Source organism: Melospiza melodia, unplaced genomic scaffold (genome assembly GCF_035770615.1).
Source record: "Melospiza melodia melodia isolate bMelMel2 unplaced genomic scaffold, bMelMel2.pri scaffold_46, whole genome shotgun sequence".
Taxonomy (NCBI): domain Eukaryota; kingdom Metazoa; phylum Chordata; class Aves; order Passeriformes; family Passerellidae; genus Melospiza; species Melospiza melodia.
In genome coordinates, this window is record NW_026948783.1 from 4,701,129 (window position 1) to 4,727,005 (window position 25,877).

At 49.8% G+C, this 25,877-nt stretch overlaps 1 long non-coding RNA gene across 1 annotated transcript; it reads right to left on the minus strand.

The window, feature by feature from the left end:
* Nucleotides 1-9,038: 9,038 nt before the first annotated feature.
* On the minus strand, nucleotides 9,039-25,170 carry LOC134434725 (uncharacterized). The gene is made up of 3 exons (XR_010031916.1): nucleotides 25,098-25,170; nucleotides 13,074-13,211; nucleotides 9,039-9,718 (listed from the first exon to the last, which is right to left on the minus strand). It is a non-coding gene; the product is annotated as an uncharacterized LOC134434725 (long non-coding RNA).
* Nucleotides 25,171-25,877: the final 707 nt, after the last annotated feature.

Consider the following 25,877-nt stretch of genomic DNA (forward strand, 5'->3'; position numbering starts at 1 on the left):
ATGCCAGCAGCTCTGCTCTTCCCAATGGAAGATTCCCAGATTCCAGGATGTCCCAGCCTTTGCCAGCAGCTCTGTTGTTTCCAATAGAAGAATTCCAGATCCTGGCCTAGCTGGTGGATGAGATGTTTTCCACACTGCCTCCATTATATCCAGGGAAGATTGCACTGGGCTGAGGAGTTTCTTTCCAGCTCCCTGGAAAAGGGGTGGGAGAGGAATTCCATGAGAAATCCAACCTCCACCTTCCACCCACTGAATCCAAAGCTTTTCACATGGTAATTTCCCATTGAATAAAGGAAAAAGAGGCTATTCCATCCTGTATTGGGAAATGCCAGAACCTCCTGCTCTGGGTAGAGCCCCTTCCACATTCCCAAAAAAGGGATTTATCAGAGGAAGTTGCTCCTGCAATGCTGCTGGGAATGGCTCTCCTCAATTTCCCATCCAGCTCTAAAGCTGCCAGAATCAAAGCCAAGGGGGCAGGAGGGACCCTCAGGTGTTGCCTGCCACCTGGGGCTGGCCAGAGCAGGGCTGGGCAATGGCCATCCCTGTGCAGCGGGGCTGGGCCATGGCTGGGCCCCACCCTTGGATGGCCACCCCAACAACACCAGCCACTCCACAATACACATCACTGTCCCAAAGACATCAGAATATTTAATCAACCAAATAATCAATAGTGTAATATCAATTTGTATAATATCATGTGAAAGTCAACTTCCATTAACTTGATTCTCACAATACATACCAGTGAAGAGCTGTTACTCCTGTTCCCACATCTTTGCCTAGAATTCCCATAATTTCAAAGTTATAATAGTTCAGAGAGAAGGGGTTGTATTTTCCATTTCAAGGAAGGTTCCCACCTTGTTCAGCTTCCTTGACAGAGCTGAACAAAGAAACACCATTTCTGCCAGGTTAAACAAGGAGCTGCATTTTTGTCCCAGGAGCAGGGAACCAAGTCCTGTGCCCCCTTGGAACTGGGACAGGCACCAGTAAGCCACTTTAGTGGGAGCACTGGGAGGGGGACTGCAGAGCCACTAAGCACATGGGGGTTAAGAGAAACAAATCTGAATTTGATTTATGCCTTAACATATGCTACACATGAGGTGAAAAATGACTCTGTGGGTTGTACATGTGCTGAGAATCCTGTCCCTGGTGAGGCTTCATGCAACAGAGAAGCAGGGGAGAGAAAGCTGCAGTGATGGGGCTGTGAGTGACCCCCACTGACTGGTGGGACAGATGCTGAGGAAAAATGTCTGTGAAAAAATACCCAGGAAAGGGGGCTGTGGGAGAAGCCTTTGCAAATAAGAGCAGCAAACTGTGACACAACAGGAGTGTTTTGCTTTGGGTTTCTTGGAGGGATCTGGGGCTCACTCAGAGGGGCAGCTTGGCCCTCCTCCCCTATGGAATTCACATTCTCTGAACCTGTGAGAAGCAGTGAGAGAAGCAAAGAATGACCCAAACAATTCTCATCTCATTTACAGCTCCTGTGTTTTTCACAAGTGTAATGCATTGTGGAAGATTCTTTACCTGAAGGGAATTGGTGATTGGATTCTGGCGTCAGTGTTTTGATTCACTGACCAATTGAATCCAGGTGTGTGTGTGTGTCAGGACTGTTGGCTGACAGTCATGAGATTGTGTGCAGTGGAGTGCAGTTGAGTGCTTGGCAGATTCAGTTTAGATGTAATGTAATATAATATAGAATAATACAGTATAAAAAAGTAATTAATTAGCATTTGGAAAGATGGAGTCAGATGTTGTAGTGTATTCTGTTAGTTTATTTAATTACTCCCCTATTTTCTGTATCACTCCCCCATTTTCTGTAATGGTTCTGCCCTCACCATTTCTTCCCGCCATAGTATTGTCAATTATTTGGTTACCTTGGTTACTCCCGCCACAGTTTATGTCAATCCTCTCTGTTATATAATTTCCCCTCCCCTGTGTTTCCTTACATGTGAATTTGTTCTCTTCCCTGGGCCCAGTCAATCACTCCCCACTCCTCCTAGTTTGCCAGAATCTTCTGTGCTTAGGGAGACTTAAATGGCTGCGGCTCCGGGTCCCCTCCTTTACATTCTTTTTATTGGTTTTTCCCTCATGTCAGTTATCCTAAGTCCACTCCCTTGCCTTCCCCTATTGGTTCCTTTTAAACCCCTCCCATGAATTCCTCCCCCCTTTATAACCCTGTTGCAACCTTTGTTCGACGTCACTCACTGGCAGACACGTTAGATTCCACATCTGGGTGTCTGTCACTCCCTGGTTGCTACAATAAATCTGACAAGTCCCCAGTGAGTGTCCAGACTCTTTACTCTCGTCGGCCAGCAGCAATTCCGTCCTCTGTGAGCACAGCCCGAAGCCTTCTGATGCCGAGGGGTGCTCACACATTTGCAGTTGGGTGTTGGCCGCCCTTCTGCCAACCTCGCTGCAGTCAAATGCATCATTCCTCCCAGACGTCAGGCAAAAATATCACTGACACTCCCCCCCTCAACTTTTCCTCTGGATGGTCCTTCTTCCCTGTCCGCACCCGTTCTTCCCTGCTTCGCTGCTTTCATGAGGCAGCTCATTCCTGCTTGTCCTGGACGTTCCTTCATTGCCTCCTCAATGGAATGGATGCTGCCTGCACCCACCTACCGCCTCTGCCATGTTTCCCATGCTGCCCACAGCACCGAGCCTGCTTCACCTGCCCACCGCAGCCCCAGCCCCCACAGCCAGCCCAGAGCCACCAGTGCCACAGCACCAGCCCGCAGCCAGCCCGCAGCAGCCAGCCTGCAGCCATCAATAGCCCATGCCAGAGACATGCAGGTGCCATCCTTGGAAATCACGCCCAGCCACTCACAAACGCCAGGTGGGCTCGCCCTGGCTTGCAGCACACACACTCCATCTGCTGAGCTGATGCCCACAGAGCACCTGGGCTCCTTGCGGTAACACTGTCCCTGTCTTCTGTTTCTCTCTCTATCCTTTTCCCGTTCTACTCCCTTCTCTCCCTCTTCAGTACGAATGCTTCTTCTCCTTTATCAATAAACAGTTCTCAGATATAATATTGCTGTGTTTGTGCTTCATTTTCATCTGAGAAACCTTTCATAAAGAATCCTCCCCGACTCCACCTTTTACAGCGGGATGGGACAGGGGTAGTGGGAGGGGGAATGGGGAAGCCCTGAGTGTACTGCAAGCACTATGGGGAGAGAATGGGGCAGGCCCTGAGGGTACTTGGGCACTTGAATAGGGCTGGGGAACCCCTGCAGGAACGAGCAAAGGGATGGGGGAGCCCTTGTGGGTACTGGGAGAGGAAATGGGGAGCACAGGGTGCCCTGTATAGCCTTCCCCTGACACATGACCACCTCCTTTGGATGGATGGGAAACCACAGGAGGCATGGAGGGAGCACTCCCAGTGTCACCCAGTGCCTCCCGCTTGCCAGAGCATCACAACTTTTGGTATAGATTGTCATAGATGTCACTGGGTTCCAACGGTTGCCTTTGCAGCTCCATGTACGTCGCCTGAGGATCCTCCACCAAGGGTGCTAGAGGGTCTTGGGGGGCCCTGTTGGAATAAGGGGGTGTTTGGAAGGGGATGGGAGGTGCTGGGGGTTTGGGTAAAAGGTGTATCATGGCTGGAGGCGGCACTCACCTTTCCTGGTACTTCCTGGCATCTGCAAACGAAAGCTGGTAGGGTGACTGGAGACCCAGGGGGCCCCATCCACCCTAGGGAATGCTGAACCACCACCAGACACACAATTCTACCCAGGCCCCACGAGTATCCCTGATGCCCCCCCAGTATCCCTGATGTGTCCCCAATATCTTTGAACCATCCTACTTATACCAACACCTTGAACTCCCAGAACACTGAGCCTGACAGGGAGGGGAATGCCTGATAGGACCTCCAAAATCCCTGCATGACCCTCCAACAGCTCCCCAGGTCTCTGAGCCATGGTCATTGGGGTCTCAGCCTCTGCCAGGTCAGGGGCTATGGGTGCTGCCCTATGGCCCCCCTTCTCTGGCATCCTTCCCACCTCTCTCCATGTGCCCTGTCCCCCCATTGTCACCCACCCACACGGTGCCATCGGTGACAGGCCACAATGATACCCACGAGCAGGAGCAGGAACAAAAGGGCTCCACCGATCCCTGCGGCCACTGCAAGAAACGGAGGGGCACACATCAGGATCGCCCATCACCCCAGGTATCCTGCAATCCCTTGCGAACCTCAGGGACCCCACCTGTTTCCCTGTGTGTCCCTTTATCTTGTGGAGTCACCTCCAGGACACTGGGGGTGATGGTGACATTGTCCACAGGCACTGTGGGGACAGAGACAGGGCTGAGGCCACAGGGAAGGGAAGGCAGCTGAAGTGGGGGCGTGGGAATGGGCAGGGATGGGTATGGTGGGGGATGTTGAGGATGGTGTCACGCCACGGAAGGGTGAGGGGACACATAGAGTGATGGAAGGACCCAAGAAATGTGTCTGGGGGACATGGAGGTCCCCAGGCAGAGGACCCCGGGAGGCTCCCTGTGCCCATCCCCGCACTCACTGCGCACCGTGACACGGAGCCAGGTGCTGCTCTTCTTCACAGCCCCCCTGTATGAGCGCACCTGGCAGCTGTAATTCCCTGAGTGGGAGACCCCCATGGCGGGCACCAGTAGCTGCAGGACCCCTGTGGGCCCGCCACAACCTGCCCATCCCTGTAGAAGATGGGCAGGAGGGGGGCTCAGGGCCGCAGGGGGCTGGGGGTGCTGATGCAGCTGAGAGTCAGGAGGGACTCCATGGTGGGTTCAGGGGTCCCCGCAGCAGTGGCACCAGGTAGAGCTCAGGGCAGGAGAGAGGAGGTGAGGACTGTGACTCTGAGTCTGCTGGGAAGGGTCATTGGGGGTGTCAGGAGACTGGAGTTCCAGCCATGGAAGTGCTCACCATACACTTTCACTGTCACTGCTGCTGATCGTGACTGCCAGGACCCCACCAAGCCCCCGCAGCTATAGTGGCCACTGTGGTGCAGCTGCAGGGGAAATAGGTACAGCTCGGTTCCGTTGATGAACCCCCTCACTTCCTTCTCGTCCTGGTAAAATTGCACCCTGGTGACAATGTGGTTCCAATGGCCGCACCGACAGCGCAGTGTCATCGTGTCCCCCTCCAGCAGCACCCCTGCTGGCACCTGCAGCACCAGCAAATCTGAGAGACAGGAGGATCCCCTCTCACCAAGGGGCTCAAGACAGGTCCGAAGTGGTCCCTGTGACCCTGAGAACATCTGGGTGCATTGGGGTGTCCCTGTGTGCAGGGCTAAGGCTCTTGCCACACAAGGGTTGTGATGCCACCAAAGGAGTGGAGTCCACTCTGACTTGTCAGGGGTCATCCTGATCATTTAACATCCCCACTCACCATCTGAGACCACTACAGGGGGGCTGAGCCCAGTGCCGGGTCTGTGACACATGTAGGTGCCTCTCTCAATGACAGTGAAGTTATCAGGTCCCTCCTGCCACCAGAGCTGCCCATCCTTATACCAGGTGGTGGCACCGGCGGTCCCCGAGCCCGGGCAAGTCAGTGTCACACGGTCCCACAGCACCGCTGGCCTCCAGGGGGGCTCCACCAGGATCTGCATGGTCTGGACACCTGCAGGTGACAGGGGACATCAGCCTGCCAGGGCCAGTGTGGGGCTGGGGAGAGCAGGGTGGGGCCATGGCATCCCACGAGGACTCACCAGCGAGGCCTAGGGTCTGGGCTGGAAGGGAGAAGGGAGTAGGGTGGGTGCGGGTGGCCCTGCAGGGGTAGCAGCACCTGGAGTATAGGGTGGGGGGGGGGGGTGTCCCCAAACTGTGCCCATGGGGACAGCAGTTCTTGTTAGAAAATGTGTCTGGGTGGCCACAAAAGAATTGGATGGTCAGCGGACATGTCTGTGTCACAGCCACCCATGCACCATATCCCTGTGGCACAGACACCTTGGGAACAGGGAGACCGAGGCCACTTGGGGCTGAGGCAGAACATGGGGACACTGTGAACACCCTGGGTACAAGGACACAATGGACACAGCCCATGCTGGCCCAGGTTACCCCCACCAGCTCATGATCCCATCCCCATGATCCCATCCCCATGGCCACATCCTCACCATTCTTGTCCCCTTCTGTTCCTGCATCCCATTTCCCTTGTCCCCATCCCCAGAGCTCCCTGAGCCCAAAGGTACCAGTCCCCACATTCCCATCCCCACATCCCCATCCCTGAATTCCTGCCTCCCTCTCCCTGTCCCCAAAGCTACCCTATATGCCCAGTCCCACCAAGGTCCACTTTGGGTAACAAGGACTGGCTCTGCTGGAATTGGGGATCTCAGGGGACCGCACAGCCCCACTGTGACCCCTCCTCTCCCCATCCCTGGGGTGTCAGGCCCGTGCCCAGGGCACTCACCCCACAGGAGAAGCACCTTCCCGGTGCTTCCCGGGTAGGTGCTTCTCCGTCACCCCGGTGTCCTTCCCGGTCACCCCGGTGTCCCCAGCCATGTGCACTGGCTGTCACTTGCTGCTGTGGCCACCACTCCCCTGGCTGATGGCTCTTTGCCCAAAGGGGAAGGAAGCGAGGTCACATTTTGTCCTCATGCGTAGGTGGCCCTAGAGTGGGGGCAGGGTGGCCACAAGCTTGTCACATGCTGGGGACAAGGCTGGGTGGACATAGTGGGATATGGCGTTCCCAGGAGTGGGGGGCCTCAGTTCGTTTGGGGACCTGGGTATGGGTGTCCATGGAAATGGGAGATCCTAGGGATGGGGTCCGTGGGAATGGGGATGCCCAGGGCTGGGGGGACAGAGGGATGTGAGTCGCAGGGGAATGTGGGCTCAAGGGATTTGGGGTCATGGGATGGGGATTCTGGCGGAATGGGGGTTCCTGTGGGAAGAGGGGTTCCTGAGAGTATCAAGGTTCTTGGGAAAGGAAGATTTCAGGGGATGGAATGAACAGAAGAGGGTTCCTTTGGAATGGGGGCCCTGGGCCATGGAGATCCTGGTGAATGTCTGTACTGGGATGGGGATGACAGGGAGGAATATAAGGAAGGGAGGTCCCATGATTTGATTTTCAGGGGAATGGAGATTCCTAGGGATGGGCAGTGGCTCATCAGGCCCAGGGGCCTCAGCTCCCCTCCTGGGTGCCTCAGATTTTGGGGTGACCCTGGGTTGCTCATTTCCTGGGCATGAGGGTCCTTGGTAGCTCTGCCTCTGTGGCCGCCCTTGCCCTTCACTTTTTCATGTCTTTATTTCTCTTTTTTCAATAATTTCCTCACTTTTGTGCCATGTCCCCTCACCCCCAGTTCATGACTCAGCAATCCTGGAGAGCACCTGAGCAGGGAAAGGGTTGGAGGAGCGAGGGCAGTGGGGTGTGCTGGGAAGGGTAGGGAGGCTGTGGGGGATGGAGGTGTTGGGCTGCGCCCCCTCATCACTTTCACTATCTTTGCCCTGGACTAGAAGGAAGAGTCCGTTTGTGCTGAGAGTCAGATGGGAAAGGGGCGGTTCAGTCCTGGGGGACCACATCCACGGGGTTCCTGTCCTGGGTGCATCCAGTCCCAGGGGGTGACACATCCTGGCATGGGGGGTCCTGTCCCGGGGAGTGGCAGTTCCAGAAATGTCCCTGCACATTCCTGGTTGGCTGCCTGTCCCAAGGGTGGCACATCCTGGGGTCCCCTGTCAATGCAAGGGTCAGGCCCCGCCATGGCCCAGCCCCACTGCACAGGGATGGCCATTGTCCAGCCCGGCTCTGGCCAGCCCCAGGTGGAAGCCAGGACCTGCGGGTCCCCCCTGCCCCCTTTGCTTTGATTCTGGCAGCTTTAGAGCTGCTGCAAAAGTGAGAATTCTGTGGGTGGAAAAAGGCCTGCCTGTGGTTTGCTCAGCCCTGCAAGAAGCACAAAACCACAAAGGGAGCTCAAGCAGTGGCTCTGTGGGGGTCTCTGGTGGTTTTCAGAACAGGGCTGGCTGGAAACCCCCCCTGCAAGGGCAGCTGTGAGGGAACCAGTCTGGAAATGCAGCAATTGATTATTTTGTCCCTTTGCCCAAGGGTCTGAGAAAACCACAAAACTACTGCTGAGACAACAACAATCTGTTCAACATCCTGACGTGGACCCTCCTTCTTGAACAAAACCTGTCAGCCCTTAGGAACCTCATGGAAAGAATGTTTGGATCCTGGATGTGCACAGCAGAAGAGAGGGAAAAGTGTGGAAATACTAAGCGGGGGCTGCACACGAGGGGCTGGGGAACAGGGGTGTCACAGCAGGAGCAGGGAGTGCCCAGGCAAGGGAATTCAGGGCAGGCTGGAGTGGATTTACCAGGGAATCAGACCCTGAGGCACACACGGGCATTTCCACAGATTCCTGTGCACTGTCCCAAGGATGGACAGAGCTTCTCCTCTTCCTCCATGGGAAGTCAGTCAAATTTCAGGGTGGGATGGATTTCAGCAAAATGGAGAGAGTTCCTAAATATGGCCCAAGTAAAAGCTTCCTTAGGGGCTGTTTTGCTGCCCAGCAGGCAGGGAACAATCCCATGGAGCTGTTGGACACTCAGGGAGATTCCACACTCTCTGTTATCCACAAGCAAATGCTGCTCTGAGGTGCACCAATGGGCCCCTAAAGATAACAAAAATGTCCAGTTTCTTCAGTATTGGAGTAGGAATCCCAATATTACCAGGTAGATTGTGCTTGGGCCAGTCTGACCCTTGCTGCTGGGCCAAAGGCGGCAACTGTGGTGTACCACCCCAGAGATACCTTTAGCTTGCTCCTGGTTGCAGCTGGGCAGCTGAAACAAGTCCAGGCTTGGTAGGAACTCCATTTACCTACGGAGGGGAAGGCTTCCGGCGATGGTGAGGAGGAAAAGGAGACGGATTCTGACGGAGGGGTATATCCAGGGCTTTATTCCGTGGTCACAGAGGTCTGAATGTCAGTAACAGCTCCAACAGAATCCCGAGCACATGGTCTGATTACCTTTTAAAGCTCCCGGGGGAGGGGGAGGGAAGGGGCAGGTCAGCTACCAACCAGGTTGGAGGGGCATGGTCTCAGGGGAGGATGACACCTAGACAGGCCAATGACCTCTGGGCATAGGGCATTTTTTGAACTTGACCAACCACACGAAGACCTTGCTGGAATGTTAAGCCTGATTGACAGGACTCACTCAGCAAGGGGGCAAGGGGGAAGGGAGAGAGGTATAGGCACACCTGGGAAGGGACCCGGAAGTTTAAAACAGGACATTACAATACACTGCAACATCTCCCTCTAGTTTCGTTTAAAAAGAAGAGGACTGGTTTTGTGATGCGGAATGCTTGCCAAACCATAGTTGGTAAATCGGTTCTTCCTCTACAAGAGGGTCAGTGTTTTCCACTGAGGCTTCCAGGTCATCCATTGGAGCACTGAGGGTTTCCAAATGGTAGACCTCAGGAGGGGGGTATGAGCTTGAAATTAACTTGAGAACCATGCGTTTGATTAGTCCAAAAACAATGGTTACAACTACAATAACTATAACTAAAATAAACAGCACTAAAAACACAGTTTTCAGAATAGATCCCAACCAGCCCGAGAGTCCCCAGCCTTTGAACAGTCCATTCAGCCAGTTGTCAGTTTCTCTGTTGATGTCCGAGAACCTTTGTCAAGGTAGTCCATATGTGGTTTGGGCTGCGGCACTATGCAGGAGATCGCAGGTGGGATGATCACGAGTAGGACGAGAAGCAGGCAAGGTCTCATGGCGTCTCGAGGCTACACATGAACAGCGGGATCTAAACTGGTACAAGGAACTTGAGACAAACATATATTACAAACTATTCCAGATAGGAGGCTTAAATAGAATTTCCTCCAGAGAACGCGTGCAACGTTTCCTTCTCCAGGCAGCATGAGCAACCTGGGGTGCTTCTGTAGATTTCTCTGAGACTTTGGGAACATAGGGCTTTACCCATTTGGAAGGAACCCACCTTAAACCAGAGGGGGTGGACACACAGGCGTATCAACGTCCCCAAGTAACCAATTTGTAAGGTCCCACTGTTTTCCTAGTCTCAGGGTCCTTTACTAAAACTGGAGGTTTTTCTTTCATCAACCTATGACTGCTCCCCCCAAAGTGGTGTAGGATGGGTGGGTTCAGGCTGTCAAAAGAACAATTCAGAAAATTGATTATGAATAGCACCCTGGATAACCGGATGTGGGGAGGTTCCACCTTCAGAACCTGTTGTTGCTGGTCCAGGACTCTTTTAATATCACGGTGAGTTCTTTCTCACAATGGCTTGACCTGTAGGGGAGTAGGGGATGCCAGTTTTGTGCTCTACTCCCCATTGCTGCAGGAAGCTCCCGAATTCCTTGGATTTATAAACAGGCTCATTATCAGTTTTCAGCTCCTTGGGGATGCCCATGAAAGAAAAAGCCTGTAAGAGGTGCTTAATAGCATCAATAGATGATTCTCCTGTGTGGGCAGAAGCATAGACCGCTCCAGAAAAGGTATCTACACTAACGTGAACATATTTCTGCCATCCAAAAGACTGTATGTGTGTTAAATCTGTTTGCCACAGTTCACAACTGTTCAGTCCCCTTGGGTTTGCTCCCGTACTCACTGTAGGGAGTGCATGTTGTTGGCAATTTGGGCATGTGGCCACAATCGCTTTGGCCTGTTCTCGAGTGATGTTAAACTGACGAACCAGGCCAGGTGCATTTTGGAAAAGCTGGTGGCTGATTTTTGCCTGTTCAAAAACATTTGGGAGAGTGGCCATCACTGCAGGTGCAGCAAGAGCATCTGCCCTTCTGTTGCCTTCAGCGATAAACCCTGGCAAGTCAGTGTGTGACCTGACATGCATCACATAAAATGGTTGCTCTCGGTCAGTGACTAACTTTACCAGTTTTGAGAGCAATTCAAAAAGTGTGATGTTAGACACTTCTTGCAGTATTGCTTGATCTGCCCTGGATACTACTCCTGCCACGTATGCAGAGTCTGTAATCAGATTAAATGGTTCTGAGAACCTTTCTAAAGCCCTAACAATCGCAGCCAATTCAGCAACCTGAGGTGAACCTTCCACCTCAGCAATGTCTGTCTCCCACTGCTGGGTTTGAGGATCCTTCCAAGTCATAACGGACTTGTGGGACCTCCTGGACGCATCTGTAAAGACAGTCAGAGCCTTTTTTAAAGGTCTCCTACTTAGAGCACTTCTCAATTTCAAAGTGAATTGAGAATCTTGTTCGAACAACTTGTGAGCGGGCCACGCTACCAAAATTTGTCCTGAGTAGGAATCCAGAGTGAACTGCAACACTTCATTTTCTTGAAACAATTGTTCCAGTATTTTCATAGTATTTTGACCCGATTTTAACTCAACTGGAATGTGAATGCACTTAAAATCACATCCTGCTAACTCCCTGATCCGGGTCCTTGCTTTCCGGATCAGTTCTGCTACCAGCTCCTGAGGTTTTGTCAATCTCTTGGACCTTTTATGACTGAGGAAAACCCATTCTATGATCAAGAGAGAGTCCCTCTGGTCCTGGTCCTTTTTTGGTGTGTCCTTTGCCTTAGGTGTTTGTTTTTCCTCCCACTGGAAAATAATTCCATGGAGGTGTGGAAACTTACCTAGGATGATAAATTTGAATGGCAGGTCAGGCCAGCATCGGTTGGCCTGTCTTGTGGACATTGCAATCTGAACCTTTTCTAGAGCTTTCCATGCCTCTGGGGTAATAGACCTAGGAGCACCTGGGTCCTCTCCCCCTTTCAATAAATTGAAAAGAGGGGCAAGGTCTTCATTAGTCAGACCGAGCCATGGCCTTACCCAATTCAAAGACCCACACAACTTGTGGACATCCACAAGGGTCTTGATCCTTGGATTGATTTCTAGTTTTTGAGGAACAATGGTCCTATTTCCAATTTCTAAGCCCAAATACTTCCAAGGTGGCATCTTTTGAATTTTCTTTTCTTGGAGCTCGAACCCTGCAACAATCAATGCATCGATTGTTAGGTCAAGCGCATGGGTGAGTAAATCATCATTGGGGGCACACACGAGGATATCATCCATGTAATGATAGATGATGGCCTTCTCTGCGGCTGCACGCACTGGGGAAAGCAGGGAAGAGACATACCACTGGCAGAGAGCTGGAGATACCTTCAATCCCTGAGGAAGAACGGTCCAATGGTACCTTTTCATAGGGGCTTCCATGTTGATGGAAGGGACCGAGAATGCAACACGCGGTGCATTGTCAGGGTGCAAGGGGATTTGGAAAAAGCAGTCTTTAATATCAATAACAGCTAAATCTAATCTTGGGGAAGCATTGTTGGGGATGGCATACCAGGTTGGGGAGAACCCATATCTTCAATTACATTATTAATTTGTCAGAGGTCGTGAAGAAGTCTCCTTCTGTTTTTGTCAGCTTTTTGGATGACAAACACTGGAGTGTTCCATGGGGACATGGTCTCCACAATGTGGCACTTTTTTAGTTGCTCTTCCACTAGTACCTCAAGCACCTTTATTTTTTGTTTACTGAGCGGCCACTGTTTCACGTCAACTGGTTTGTCTGTTTTCCACTTCAGTTTTTGGGTGGGGTGCTGTTGTTCAATGACTGCTGCACAAAAATGCTGTGGAGAGTCTGGAATATCAATTGTGACACCCCACTGGGCCATTAAATCTCTCCCTAAAAAAGGTTCCGAATAATCTAACACAAATGGACGGATATTTGCCAATTGTCTGTTTGGTCCCTCAATTTGAATAATGTTTTTGGATTGTCTTGCCAATTGCAGACCTCCTACACCTCGAAGGTGACCAGCAACATTTTGCAAAGGCCAATGTGCTGGCCAGTCTTGTACTGGAATCACTATGCAGTCTGCACCCGTGTCTACAAGCATCTCAATGCGTTTTGACTCCCCACCCCCACTGACATTACACCATAATTTGGGTTTGTCTTTCCCAATAGCTTGGACCCGGGCGATTGTGGGCCCTTGTTTTTCGATATTTTCAGGTAAAGATGGCACAGGGATAGCTTGTGCAACAATTTGTCCCTTGGGAAGAAACAGGGGCGGGTGGAAACAGTGCAGGCCGAGAACGAATTGCTCAGGATCTGATGTTGTCATTCCCCGAGCAATTTCAATCTCTTGTGGTGTGTGTTTGGTGTCCCCAGTGACGATGTACTTACAACGAATTCGGTTCCAAGTTCCCTTCTGTTCAGGATTTACAGAGACAAAATGCCAGTCAGTGTCCTTCAGGTGGAGTGACTCTGTCAGCTGCAGCCTGTAAGGCTCATTGACAGAAGACGTGGTTAACACAGGATCACCTAAATCATAACAAAGGTAATTTTTTTTTCACTTTCAGCAGTGGACCAGTGTGGAAGGGGCTAGCAGCGGGCCTGTTGGCTAAAGGAGCGAGAAGTAAGAGGAAGAAGTTGAACCAAGGAGATCAAGAGAGGAAAGATGGGAGCCTTCTGCGACTGGAGGGGAAAAAACTGGAAAGTGTATCAGCCATTTTCACTAATAAAGTGTTGCAAACTGTTGCCAACGGTTGCTAATGGTGGCAAACGGTGCTAACGGTTGACAACTGAGACTAAGACTGAGTGTGCTTGTGGTCTCCGCTTTAATGTCGTGACCACCTCGACTGCGACATTTTGGTGACCGCCGATGTGATAAGAAAATAGTCGGCGGGGGCCCATACAGGGTGTGGTGGTTTGACCAGGAAGAAGTGGGAATTCTGGGATCTTGTGGTCAAACCAATGGGTGCTTGGATTTTGATATTGGCACCTGGGGTAGCCAGTGGGTTTTAGGACACACCTCCGAGAACACCCAGGGGTTAAAAGCAGAGCTTTGGCCCTGGGAGGCTCTCTTGGGACTTCGAGGGACGGAGTTCGGATCTCTCCCCCGTCCAGCCGCTGCTGCTGGGCGGGGGAGGGGCAGCCATGCGGTAGGCCTGGGCCTGGACAGAGATGGGAGTAAGGAGGCCTTGGAGGATGAAAGGGTGGAAAGCCCCAAGAGACATCGGACAGCCATTCCCCCCCCCCCCCCCCCCGCCTTTTGAGACAGAGAGAGAGAGAGAGAGAGAGAGTGCAGCCTGTGTTACCTTGAAATTCAGTAAATATGTGCTGGCAGCAGGCAGCCCAGCTGAGGAGATGGGGGGGGGGGGGGTGCAGCCAGGAGTCCAGCTGCCTGGAGGAGTTTTTTAACCCTTTTTGGACAATGAAAGCCTTACATTAACCCTTCCTAGACGAGTGATAAGAGTGGAGGAGGACAAAGGAAATGAACGAGTGATGGAGGTCTGGACCAGAGAGAGAGAGTGAGAGATGTTGAAAGAATGGAGAAGATGGAGTGGCGTTTTATGCTGGACTCTTTTGTGTAGCCATGGACAGAGCTATGTTTCCGTGAGATACAGAGACTGAGTCCAGGGGGAGAAATGTCCCAGTGCCAGAGAAGATTCAGTGTGGGTACCCCTCGGCCCCAGGGGGTATATAAAATATGGGGGGGACGGATGTCCCAGAGGTGAGAAGGTGAGATACTGTGTTTTTCTGGAACTGGACAAAGCATCCTTAAAAAAAGACAACCCTGGGAGCAGCCCTGATCCCTGTTCGGTGGTCAGAGCACCGGAACAAGGACGGAAGAGGCCACCATGACACATGGAAGGACTGCCTCTCCTCTTGAGGAGTTGAAAGTTTGAGCAATCTAAAGGGTGGTGTTGGACCTAGAATTGGTGATTTTGGAGGATGTATTGTATTGGGAATTTAGGGGGGAGGAGGGGGAGAGTGTTTTTGTGAGGTTTTCATTTTCCTTGTGGTTTTTTTTTTCCTCTTTTGTGTGTAGTTTTGTAGTTTAGTAATTGTTTGTGTGTAGCTTAGTTAATAAACTTTTCTGTATGTTGAAGTTGGAGCCTGCTTTGTTTATTCCTGGTCACATCTCGCAGCAGACACCGGGGAGAAGGTGTACTCATGGGGGCTCTGGCTTTGCCAGGCCCAAACCATAACATTTGTTTGGTTCCCTGACCGGGAATCGAGTTTTAAGAGAGTGATGGGATGAAGCTGTGAGATGGGACCAAAGAGGAATAAGAACAAAGCATGTATTAAGTTGGTATATTGTGTAGAAGTGTTTTGCAATTTTGTTGACAATTTTAGAAAGGGTGTTCTCGGAGATGAAGGGTGGAATGTGGTGGTTTGACCAGGAAGAAGTGGGAATTCTGGGATGTTGTGGTCAAACCAATGGGTGCTTGGATTTTGATATTGGCACCTGGGGTAGCCAGTGGGTTTTAGGACACACCTCCGAGAACACCCAGGGGTTAAAAGCAGAGCTTTGGCCCTGGGAGGCTCTCTTGGGACTTCGAGGGACGGAGTTCGGATCTCTCCCCCGTCCAGCCGCTGCTGCTGGGCGGGGGAGGGGCAGCCATGCGGTAGGCCTGGGCCTGGACAGAGATGGGAGTAAGGAGGCCTTGGAGGATGAAAGGGTGGAAAGCCCCAAGAGACATCGGACAGCCATTCCCCCCCCCCCCCCCCCGCCTTTTGAGACAGAGAGAGAGAGAGAGAGAGAGTGCAGCCTGTGTTACCTTGAAATTCAGTAAATATGTGCTGGCAGCAGGCAGCCCGGCTGCGGAGATGGGGGGGGGTGCAGCCAGGAGTCCAGCTGCCTGGAGGAGTTTTTTAACCCTTTTTGGACAATGAAAGCCTTACAGAACATTAACCCTTCCTAGACGAGTGATAAGAGTGGAGGAGGACAAAGGAAATGAACGAGTGATGGAGGTCTGGACCAGAGAGAGAGAGTGAGAGATGTTGAAAGAATGGAGAAGATGGAGTGGCATTTTATGCTGGACTCTTTTGTGTAGCCATGGACAGAGCTATGTTTCCATGAGATACAGAGACTGAGTCCAGGGGGAGAAATGTCCCAGTGCCAGAGAAGATTCAGTGTGGGTACCCCTCAGCCCCAGGGGGTATATAAAATATGGGGGGGACGGATGTCCCAGAGGTGAGAAGGTGAGATACTGTGTTTTTCTGGAACTGGACAAAGCATCCTTAAAAAAAGACAACCCTGGGAGCAGCCCTGATCCCTGTTCGTTGGTCAGAGCACCGGAACAAGGACGGAAGAGGCCACCATGACACATGGAAGGACTGCCTCTCCTCTTGAGGAGTTGAAAGTTTGAGCAATCTAAAGGGTGGTGTTGGACCTAGAATTGGTGATTTTGGAGGATGTATTGTATTGGGAATTTAGGGGGGAGGAGGGGGAGAGTGTTTTTGTGAGGTTTTCATTTTCCTTGTGGTTTTTTTTTTCCTCTTTTGTGTGTAGTTTTGTAGTTTAGTAATTGTTTGTGTGTAGCTTAGTTAATAAACTTTTCTGTATGTTGAAGTTGGAGCCTGCTTTGTTTATTCCTGGTCACATCTCGCAGCAGACACCGGGGAGAAGGTGTACTCATGGGGGCTCTGGCTTTGCCAGGCCCAAACCATAACACAGGGTTCTAGCAATTGGCATACGTGACCCACTGGGACGTAGTGGGGGAGGCGGCGTTGGTGCAGCTGAGAGTGGCAGGTGGAAGCCACAGGGAGGTCCGGACCTGATTCTCTCAAATCAAGACACCTGGAAGTAAGTGAGCCACCAACTAGTAATAATGGGACAAAATTTATCTAAAGAGGAAGAAAATGTTCTGTCTGCATGGAAAATTTTGTTAAGAAATAAGGGAATTTATACGTCAGACTATGCACTTCGTAATATAATGCTGTGGGCTAAATCACAGAATATTGGCACTGATCCTGACACAGCATTTAGTGTTAAGGCATGGAAAAAGGTCGGGGACAGACTTTGGCAAGTCATTCGAGCGGGAGATAAAACAGTTGTTGATCTAGCAGTTACTTGGAACTCGCTCTTTGAGGCTTTAAAGGAATGGAAAATAGAGAGAGAAACGGAGAAAGATGCGGATGAAGAGTCGGGCCTGATAACAGAACCTGATGGGAGGCCCTCTGAGGTAGAAGGGGGCTCTGATGGGAAGGCTACCAGAGCTTCTGGGCTGGTTGCCAAGGCTTCTGGGAAAGCTGCCAAAACTTCTGGACAATCTGCCCTAGCCTCTTCTTATCAGGCCCCTAAGCCTCCTTATCTCACACCTGTGCAGCAGCTCACGATGGTGCCTGTATATATTACACCGCTATGCCAGTTAGCTGAAATGTCTCTAGCAGAGAGAGAAACCCAGCCATCTGCCCCCCCGCTTCCCTCCTCTCTGGTCCAGCCGTCCGCCCCCCCGCTTCCCTCTGAGTGGCTTAAACAATCTGCAAGGCCGTATCCTCCGTTACTTGACAGTGACAGCAACAGTGAGTCAAGTGATGAGTCGCCCGCAGTAACATCTAAGCTGGGGCAAGGAGCTCTGGTCCCTTCATCTCCTAAGAGCTCTAGCCTTACTGCCCCATGGACTTTGCCTCCATGTCAAGTAACTGTGCTTCCTCGACACCCTCAGGAGTTCTGGGAATTTGTTAGGAGGAAAGCAGTTGAAGAAAATAAGTGGGACATAATAGAAAGGTTAGGTGCTCCAAGAGTACCTCAGGAGAGCAGTGCCAATGCAAATGTTGCTTGTGATAACCCTATGGCTTTTCCAGTTTTCAAAGCAGTTCCTGGAACAAGACAGAACAACAGTCATCACGTCTTCGCCTGGAGGGTTGTGCAAGACATCCAATCGAAAGTAGCTCAGTATGGTATTAATTCCTCAGAGGTAATGCAATTAATACGTGTGATTAATGCAGATTTGCTTGCACCTTATGACATCACTCATCTTGCTACAATTCTATTCCAACCAGTACAATATGGTGTATTTCAAGAAACTTGGAGGCGAGTGGCTGAACGCACCGCTTTAAGAAATATGCAGTTGCCTCAACACGACCCTCGTCGTGCTGTGGGTGTTGATGCCCTACTGGGCACTGGGCCTTTTGCTAATCCAGATTTACAGGCAAGGTGGCATCCTTCGATTTTGGCACAAGCTCAGCAAATTGGCATGGGTGCTTTAACTAAAACAATGGAAATGGCAGCTCCAAAACAGAAATATATCACTATACAACAAGGGATGAGAGAACCATTTTTGCAGTTTGCAGAAAAACTTGCTGCTGCTATTGAGAAACAGGTAGATGATTAAACTTTGCGAGACAAATTGTGCATAGAGTTGGCTAAAGAAAATGCAAACCCAGATTGCAGAAAGATTATTGACACTTTGCCTGGGGAACCGACCTTGTCTGAAATGGTTACTGCTTGCTCAAAAGTTGGTTCAGTTGAGCATAAAATGGCAGCTCTTGCTGCAGTGCTAAGACCTTCAGCAAAGTGTTATAATTGTGGACAACAGGGGCATGTTAAGTCACAGTGTACTGTCCAGAAAACAACATTTAGGCCAAGTGCAAGCAACAATGTTGTATGCAATCGTTGTGCTAAATCTGGGCACTATGCTAAGCAATGCAGGAGTAAATATCATGCAAATGGTCAGCTATTGCCGGGAAACCCAAAGAGGACTGCAAAGGGGCGTGTGGGGAAACAAATACCCCAACAACCGCAACAGCAAATGCGGGCCTTCCCAGCCCTGCAAAACTACCCATTTGTGAACAATACTCAGGGGCAACAAGCGGGTCCGCAGGCATTGATATACCCACCGCTGACACAGCAACCATTTTAACAAAAGAAATATGTAAGGTACCCCTTGATGCCGATGGTCCAATAGGATGGAGATTGAGTGCATTTTTGATAGGGAGATCGAGTACTACACTTAGAGGTATTCATGTGCATCTAGGGCCTATTGACACTGATTATTTAGGGCAGATTCATGCCATGGTATCCATTGATGATCCTCCTGTCACTATTCAGAAAGGAACTTGCATTCCTCAAATTGTACCTTTTGTGAGTTCTGTTCCAAATACAGTGGACTGAAGTCGAGGCACCGGAAGCTTTGGATCGACAGGAGTACCTCAAGTGTTCTGGACGGAGAAAGTAACAGAGAGCCGTCCAGAAAAGACATGCACTCTCACCGCCAGTGGATGTCATCCAGGAACTATATCAGTAACAGGTTTGATTGATACTGGAGCAGATGTCACAATACTCTCGCGACTTTGCTGGCCTCAATTGTGGCCTCTCACTCATACAAGTTTTGGTCTCCTGGGATTAGGTGGTGCTAAAACAGGTGGCCTGTCAGCCATTGTAATTAATGTGAAACATCCTGATGGCCAACAAGCTAACATCAGACCCTATGTTGCCGATTCTCCTCAAAGTTTGTGGGGACGAGATTGTTTATCTCAATGGGGGGTCAAAATTACTGTGGATTTTTAATGGGGGCCACTGTGTTGCAGGGCAATGAACGTCCAGTTGTACCCCTGACATGGTTGACAGATAAGCCTGTCTGGGTTCGCCAGTGGCCCCTGACTACTGAAAAGCTTACTGCCCTGCAAGAATTAGTTACAGAACAATTGCAAGCGGGACACATTGAGGAATCATTCAGTCCCTGGAACACCCCTGTTTTTGTAATAAAAAAGAAATCGGGAAAATGGAGACTTTTACATGATTTACAGCAGATAAATACTGTAATGGCAACAATGGGAGCTTTACAACCAGGCCTTCCTACACCTACGATGATTCCACAGGAATGGCAAATAGTTGTCATTGATCTAAAAGATTGTTTCTTCACTATTCCATTGGCTGAGCAGGACAAAGAAAAATTTGCTTTTACGGTGCCTTCTATAAATCATGCTGAACCTGATAAAAGATAACAGTGGAAGGTACTCCCACAAGGCATGAAAAATTTGCCAACTATTTGTCAATGGTTTGTGGCACAGGCCTTGTCAAAAGTCCGGGAGCAATTTAAAAACTGCTACTGCTATCATTACATGGATGATATCTTGTTGGCATCTGACAACAAACAACAGTTGTCAGCTCTTAAACAATGTGCTGTGACAAATTTGAAAGCTTTTGGCCTGATCGTTGCTCAAGAGAAAGTGCAGGAACACATGCCTTGGAAATACCTAGGTATGTTGGTGACCAACACTCAAGTTATGCCTCAACCTGTAAAGCTAGACATTGATGTTAAAACTGCTACTGATGTACAGAAATTGGTTGGTTTATTAGGTTGGATTCGATCATATTTAGGCAGAACTAATCATCAGTTGCAGCCATTGTTTGATTTGCTTTCAGGCATCACTTCCTCTACTGATAAGAGGCAACTGACCTCAGCAGCAAAAAAGACCTTGGAAGAAGTTGAATTAGCCCTAGCACACAAATTTGTTAACAGGATAGATACCTCTGTTGGTGTTCAATTGTTTATTTTGAAAGACCGTGAAATACCATGTGGAATACTATGTCAATGGAATGATAATTGGGAAGGTCAATTGCATATTCTGGAATGGATATTTTTATCTTTCAGATCCCGGAAAACAGCTCCAGGACTTTATGAGCTTTTTGCAGATATTATCATCAAGGGCCGCAGGCGTTGTCATGAGATTTTAGGACAGGACCCTGTGACCATTGTGATACCTCTACACAGTGGTATTTTGAATGGTGCTTTCAAAATAATCATGAATTGCAATCTGCCTTATCTTGTTTTACAGGCCAAATCTCATATCATTTGCCTTCTCATCCTGTTCTAACACTGACTAAAGAGATTCCTTTTGAAGGCAAGCAAATTTGTTCTCCTGTTCCAGTGTAAGGTATAACGGTTTTTACAGATGGGTCTGGGAAAACCAGAAAAGCAGCTGTGGCTTGGAGAAAGGATGATCACTGGGAATATCAGACAGTGATTCAGCAGGATCTCCTCAACTGGTTGAACTTTCTGCTGTTCTTTTGGCTTTTACTTTGTTTCCTGGTTCTGTAAATATAGTTACTGATTCAGTTTATGTTGCCAATTTGGTTAAGCATTTAGATCAAACAGTGTTGTATAATATTCAAGAGAAACCATTTTTTACCATATTAGTGAAGTTATGGACAGTTATTGGTGCTCGAAAACATCCTTACTTCATCATGCACATTCGCAGCCATACATCATTGCCAGGATTTTTTGCTGAAGGCAATGCCTATGTAGACTCTTAAGTAGCTGCTGCTGCAATCAAAACTGTACCCAATGTGTTGCAGCAGGTAATTTTATCCCATCAATTTTTTCATCAGAATGCTCAAGCTTTACAGCAGCAATTCAAATTGTCTACTGCCAAGGCAAAATCTATTCTTTCCTCTTGTCCTGACTGTCATATGACTCATGTCACTCAGTATTATGGTACCAACCCTAGAGGTCTTTCTGCATTAGAAGAATGGCAAACTGATGTTACAAAAATGCCAGAATTTGGTCGCTTCAAGTATGTTCATGTTACAGTTGATACTTTTTCTCATGCAATGGTTGCTTCAGCATTCACAGGAGAAAAAACTCGAGATGCTATTCGTCATTTTTATCATGCTTTTTCTATTTTAGGTGTTTCGTGTCACGTAAAAACAGATAACGGCCCAGCATATGCTTCGCAGAAAATGCAAGCATTCCTTAGTGCCTGGGGCATTGGACATTCAACAGGTATTCCACATGTCCCCACGGGCCAAGCAATTATTGAAAGAGCTCACGGACTTCTTAAATGTCAGGTTCAAAAACAAAAAAGGGGGTATGCAACATGAGTCACCTCAAGTGAGATTAGATAAAGCTGTTTATGTGTTAAACTTCTTGCGTCCCCTACCTGACTCACAGTTATCTCCAATCTTTTGCCATTTTTCTTCTTTGAATTCTAAGCAACCACATTTCCATAGAAATGTCAAGGTGTGGGTCAAGGATTTGATTACTGGTATATGGTCTGGTCCAGAAGAATTGATAACCTGGGGGAGGGGTTATGCTTGTGTTTTGACAGATAATGGTCTTTGATGGGTTCCTGCTCGCTGTGTCAAACCTTACCTAGACCGTGCGGGAAAGGACAGGATCGATGGTTCCGCAGCTGAAGCAGAACGTGCAGAGGACACTGGCTAAGACCATATATCAGTAATTAAAGATGGATGAAGGACAGGAATGATTGCATTAAGAATGGGAATTCTGTTGATGGTTGTGATTGTGATTTTGTGTGTCCCCTCTCTGCTTGGATTTTTGCAAAGGGCCCTGCAAAAATCCATAGCAACTGTATTTACAGTTCAAAAACAAAAAAGGGGGAATTGTGGAAGGGGCTAGCAGCAGGCCTGTTGGCTAAAGGAGCAAGAAGTAAGAGGAAGAAGCTGAACCAAGGAGATTGAGAGAGGAAAGATGGGAGCCTTCTGCGACTGGAGGGGAAAAAACTGGAAAGTGTATCAGCCATTTTCACTAATAAAGTGTTGCAAACTGTTGCCAACGGTTGCTAACCGTTGCAAATGGTGCTAACAGTTGAAAACTGAGACTAAGACTGAGTGTGCTTGTGGTCTCTGCTTTAATGTCGTGACCGCCTCGACTGCAACAGACCAGCAGACATAGTCTTTGAAGCACCTGCTTCACTTACACAAACATTAATATTATTGCGCGCTTGATTGGTTTTGCTACCCTTATTCCCTTGGCCTGCTCTTTTTGTGTCTGCACGTCTGGCAGGCGGGCGCTCCCTTTTCAGTTTTTTTGTTGTTGTTGACCCCCAGGGAGGGCTTGTAGTTCTTTTCCCCTGCTATTTCTGAATTCATCAAATTGCCTTTTCAGGGGGCACTGGTTACTCCAGTGCCCTAGGTTCTTACAAAGCAGGCATGGTTTTGTGGGCTCAGCCATTGCTGGTCTCCACTGCTGCCCAGGGTACTGCTGTGCTGAGGGGAAAGGTGCAGGGCTGGCAACGGTGACACGCTGAGGTGGTCTTGGCAGCAGCCTTGGTCTGGTGTCTTCAGCCACACTCATCAGAGGCACTTTCCTGTTACACACTAGAAGCATATCTTTTAAGGTTGGGGGAGGTTCTAAAGGAAGGCTCAGGATTGCCACTCGACACTGTTCATTTGCATTCGTAAATGCCATTTCCTCTAAAACCGCTTCCCTAGCATTCACTTTTTTAACTTGTATTTCAATGGCTCTAGTTAACCTTTCTACCAATGTCAAAAAAGGCTCTGATGATAGCTGTTTAATTTTACTATAGGGCTCAAAAGGCCCCCCAGGTTGGAGGGAAAAGAATGCTTTTTCAGCTGCTTCTTTTACTTTCTCGAGTGTTTCTGCAGGAATTGCCGTAGCTTGGATTGAGGGTAAAGACCATTGGCCCTCACCACAGAGGTGCTCAATGGTGATAGGGTTACCACTGTTGTCCTTCGCTGTGTTTGGATCAGCATGCAAGCCTGGGAGAGCATCTTTTAGCAGTTGTTTCCATGCTAATTCCCATAATTTGAATTCCATGGAGGTCATGAGACAGGAAAAAAGCTGTTTTAAATCATGTGGGATCACCACAGTCCTACTCAGTTCAGAATTTAAAAGGCCACGGGAATATGGACTGTGTGGACCATATTCTTTATGAGATTTACAGATCTCCTTAATCAATTGTCATCCAAAAGAACTCCAATTAGCAGTTGGGGCTGCCCCTCCCTGAGCTGCAGGCTGAAAGGTAACAGGAGCCAGTGACAACATGGGACTATGCATTAGGTCTGCTGTTCCCAGCTCTGTATCCCTTGGATCAGAAGCATTGGGATGACAGATACAGGTCTGGGGACAGGCAGTGGTTGTGTCCCCACCGTGGGAACTCGGGGAGGGGGCGGGGACACAATGGGCACAGGGGGCAGGGACAAGGAGCTGGCAAGGGGTGGGGATACCATGGGAACAGGGGGCGGGGTCAAGGGGCAGGCAGGGGGCGGGGACATCATGGGAACAGAGGGCGGGGTCAAGGGGCTGGCAGGGGGCGGGGACACCTGGTGACATCACGTCAGCAGATGCCCCCTGGGAGGAGTAGAGTGGAGGAGCTGAGGGTACTGCAGGAAAGGGAGGGGGAGGGGGGAAGGTGTCACGAGGAACAGGAGGAGAGGGGGATGGGTATGGAATTTTGAAATGCTTAAGAGGATTTTGGGAAGAAGACCAGGTTTGGGAAGATGCCACGTGGCATCCACCATCTTGTGGACCCCCTAGGGACTGGGGGCCATTTTGGGCATCACTGCTCTCTGGAAAGCTGACACGTGCTCTGGGTTTCAGAGGAGGGGACACAGGGGATTGGGAAAGGTTCCACGCAGCCTGGCCAGGGCCTTGTGAACAGGACAACTCAGGCATTTTAACAAATTCTGGGAGTCGACTTCCCAATGAGTGTGCTCTCTTTAAAATACCAAGTTTTGGGGTAAGAGGTTTAGGGGGTTTAGAGCTAGGAGAGGGAGAAACAGGGAGAGCAGAGGTACATGGCTTGGCATTTGGCTTTTTCTCCAATTCCTTTTGTTTGTGCAAGGCTGTTGGAATTTGTGAACTCCAGAACACAAATTTAGCTGAGGGTGTATTCCCAGACTGTCCTAAGGTTATCAATTCATTTCCAACTTTTTCCCAGAATTGAATATTGTGGATTTCTTCAGGGGAGGTTTGTGGGAAGTGCAGAAAAAGCCATCTTGTAAACTGCTTCAATTTTCCTTTTGAGAACTTCACATTACCACTGACTAAAATGCTAACAATATGATAATACACTCCTTTTTGTACAATGATGAGATTCGAACCCATGTAAAATGTAAAAGGCAAAGTACTAAATCCTGCCTGATCAAAAACAAAGCCAAAATCAGCTACCGATTTCTAAAAAAAAAACACAGATAGGAAGGCGATAACGAACAGACAAAAGCTTTACAATGCAGCTGTATATACTGCTTTTAAAATTCCCGGGCAGCAGCTGCAGGGAGCTGAGACACGCCCTGCCAAGCCAAGGCAGACAAAGCCTCCCCTGCGGAGCTGAGAGAGAGCAGCTTTCCCCCACATCACATGGCCAGCCGATACCGGGGCCACCCCGCGTGTAGAGGGCACCCCCGCCCCACAGAGAGAGAGATCCCCGCGGCCACATGTAGAGAGCCCCCCTTCCCCGCACAGAGAGAGAGTCCCCCGCGGAGAGAGCCGAGAACGCTGCGCTGCTGAGCCGGGGGGAAGGGCAGAGAGCAATCCCGCTCTGGAAAGAATTCCAAGAGACAGCAACACACGCGGCTGAAAGCTAAAGCCTAGAACGCAATGGATTCCCTCTGTGGGGCTGCGCAGCCAAAATGCTAAGGCAAAAAAGGAACAGAACTCACGGCAGAGTCTGTTTTTGAGCTTCTGCTCCACCAAGAGCAGAGATACTCACCCAAAATGGAAGCTGTAGCTGGCTAGGTCTCCTCACCAGAACAGGACCCCTCTATGGGCAGGAGAGGCTACCCTGTTCTTCCTCTGGAAAATCTTCTCACCAGAAAGGAGCTGGGGTTTCCTGAGGCACTGAACAGTCCACGAAACTTCTTCTGGGATAAAATCCCAAAGTCTCTAACTGAGAGCATTGCAACCAAGGCTCTTTCAGCTGGATGCACGGCAGCCGAAGCCTGCCCGAGGTACTGAGAGTCCTTCTGGGGCTGCAGAGTCACTTTGCCCACCCAGAGATGCCAAAATATTGGAATATGAATCCCAATAGTGCCAGGTAGATTGTGCCTGGGCCAGTCTGACCCTTGCTGCTGGGCCAAAGGGGGAAGCTGTGGTGTATCACCCCAGAGACACCTTTAGCTTGCTGGAGGTTGCAGCTGGGCAGCTGAACAAGTCCAGGCTTGGTAGGAACTCCGTTTACCTCAGGAGAGAAGGCTTCAGGCTAATTGTGAGGAAGAAGGAGACGGATTCTGCCAGAGGGTTATATCCAGAGCTTTATTCCATGGTCGCAGAGGTCTGAATGTCAGCAACAGCTCCAACAGAATCCCGACGGCATGGCTTGATTCAGCTTTTAAGCTCAGGGACAGGGGAAGGGGAGGGGCAGGTGAGCCACCAACCGGGTGGGAGGGGCAGGGTCTCAAGGGACGAGGATGACACCTAGACAGGCCAATGACCCCCAGGCCTGAGGGGCATCTTTTGAAAGTGATGAACCACACAACGCCTTGCTGGAATG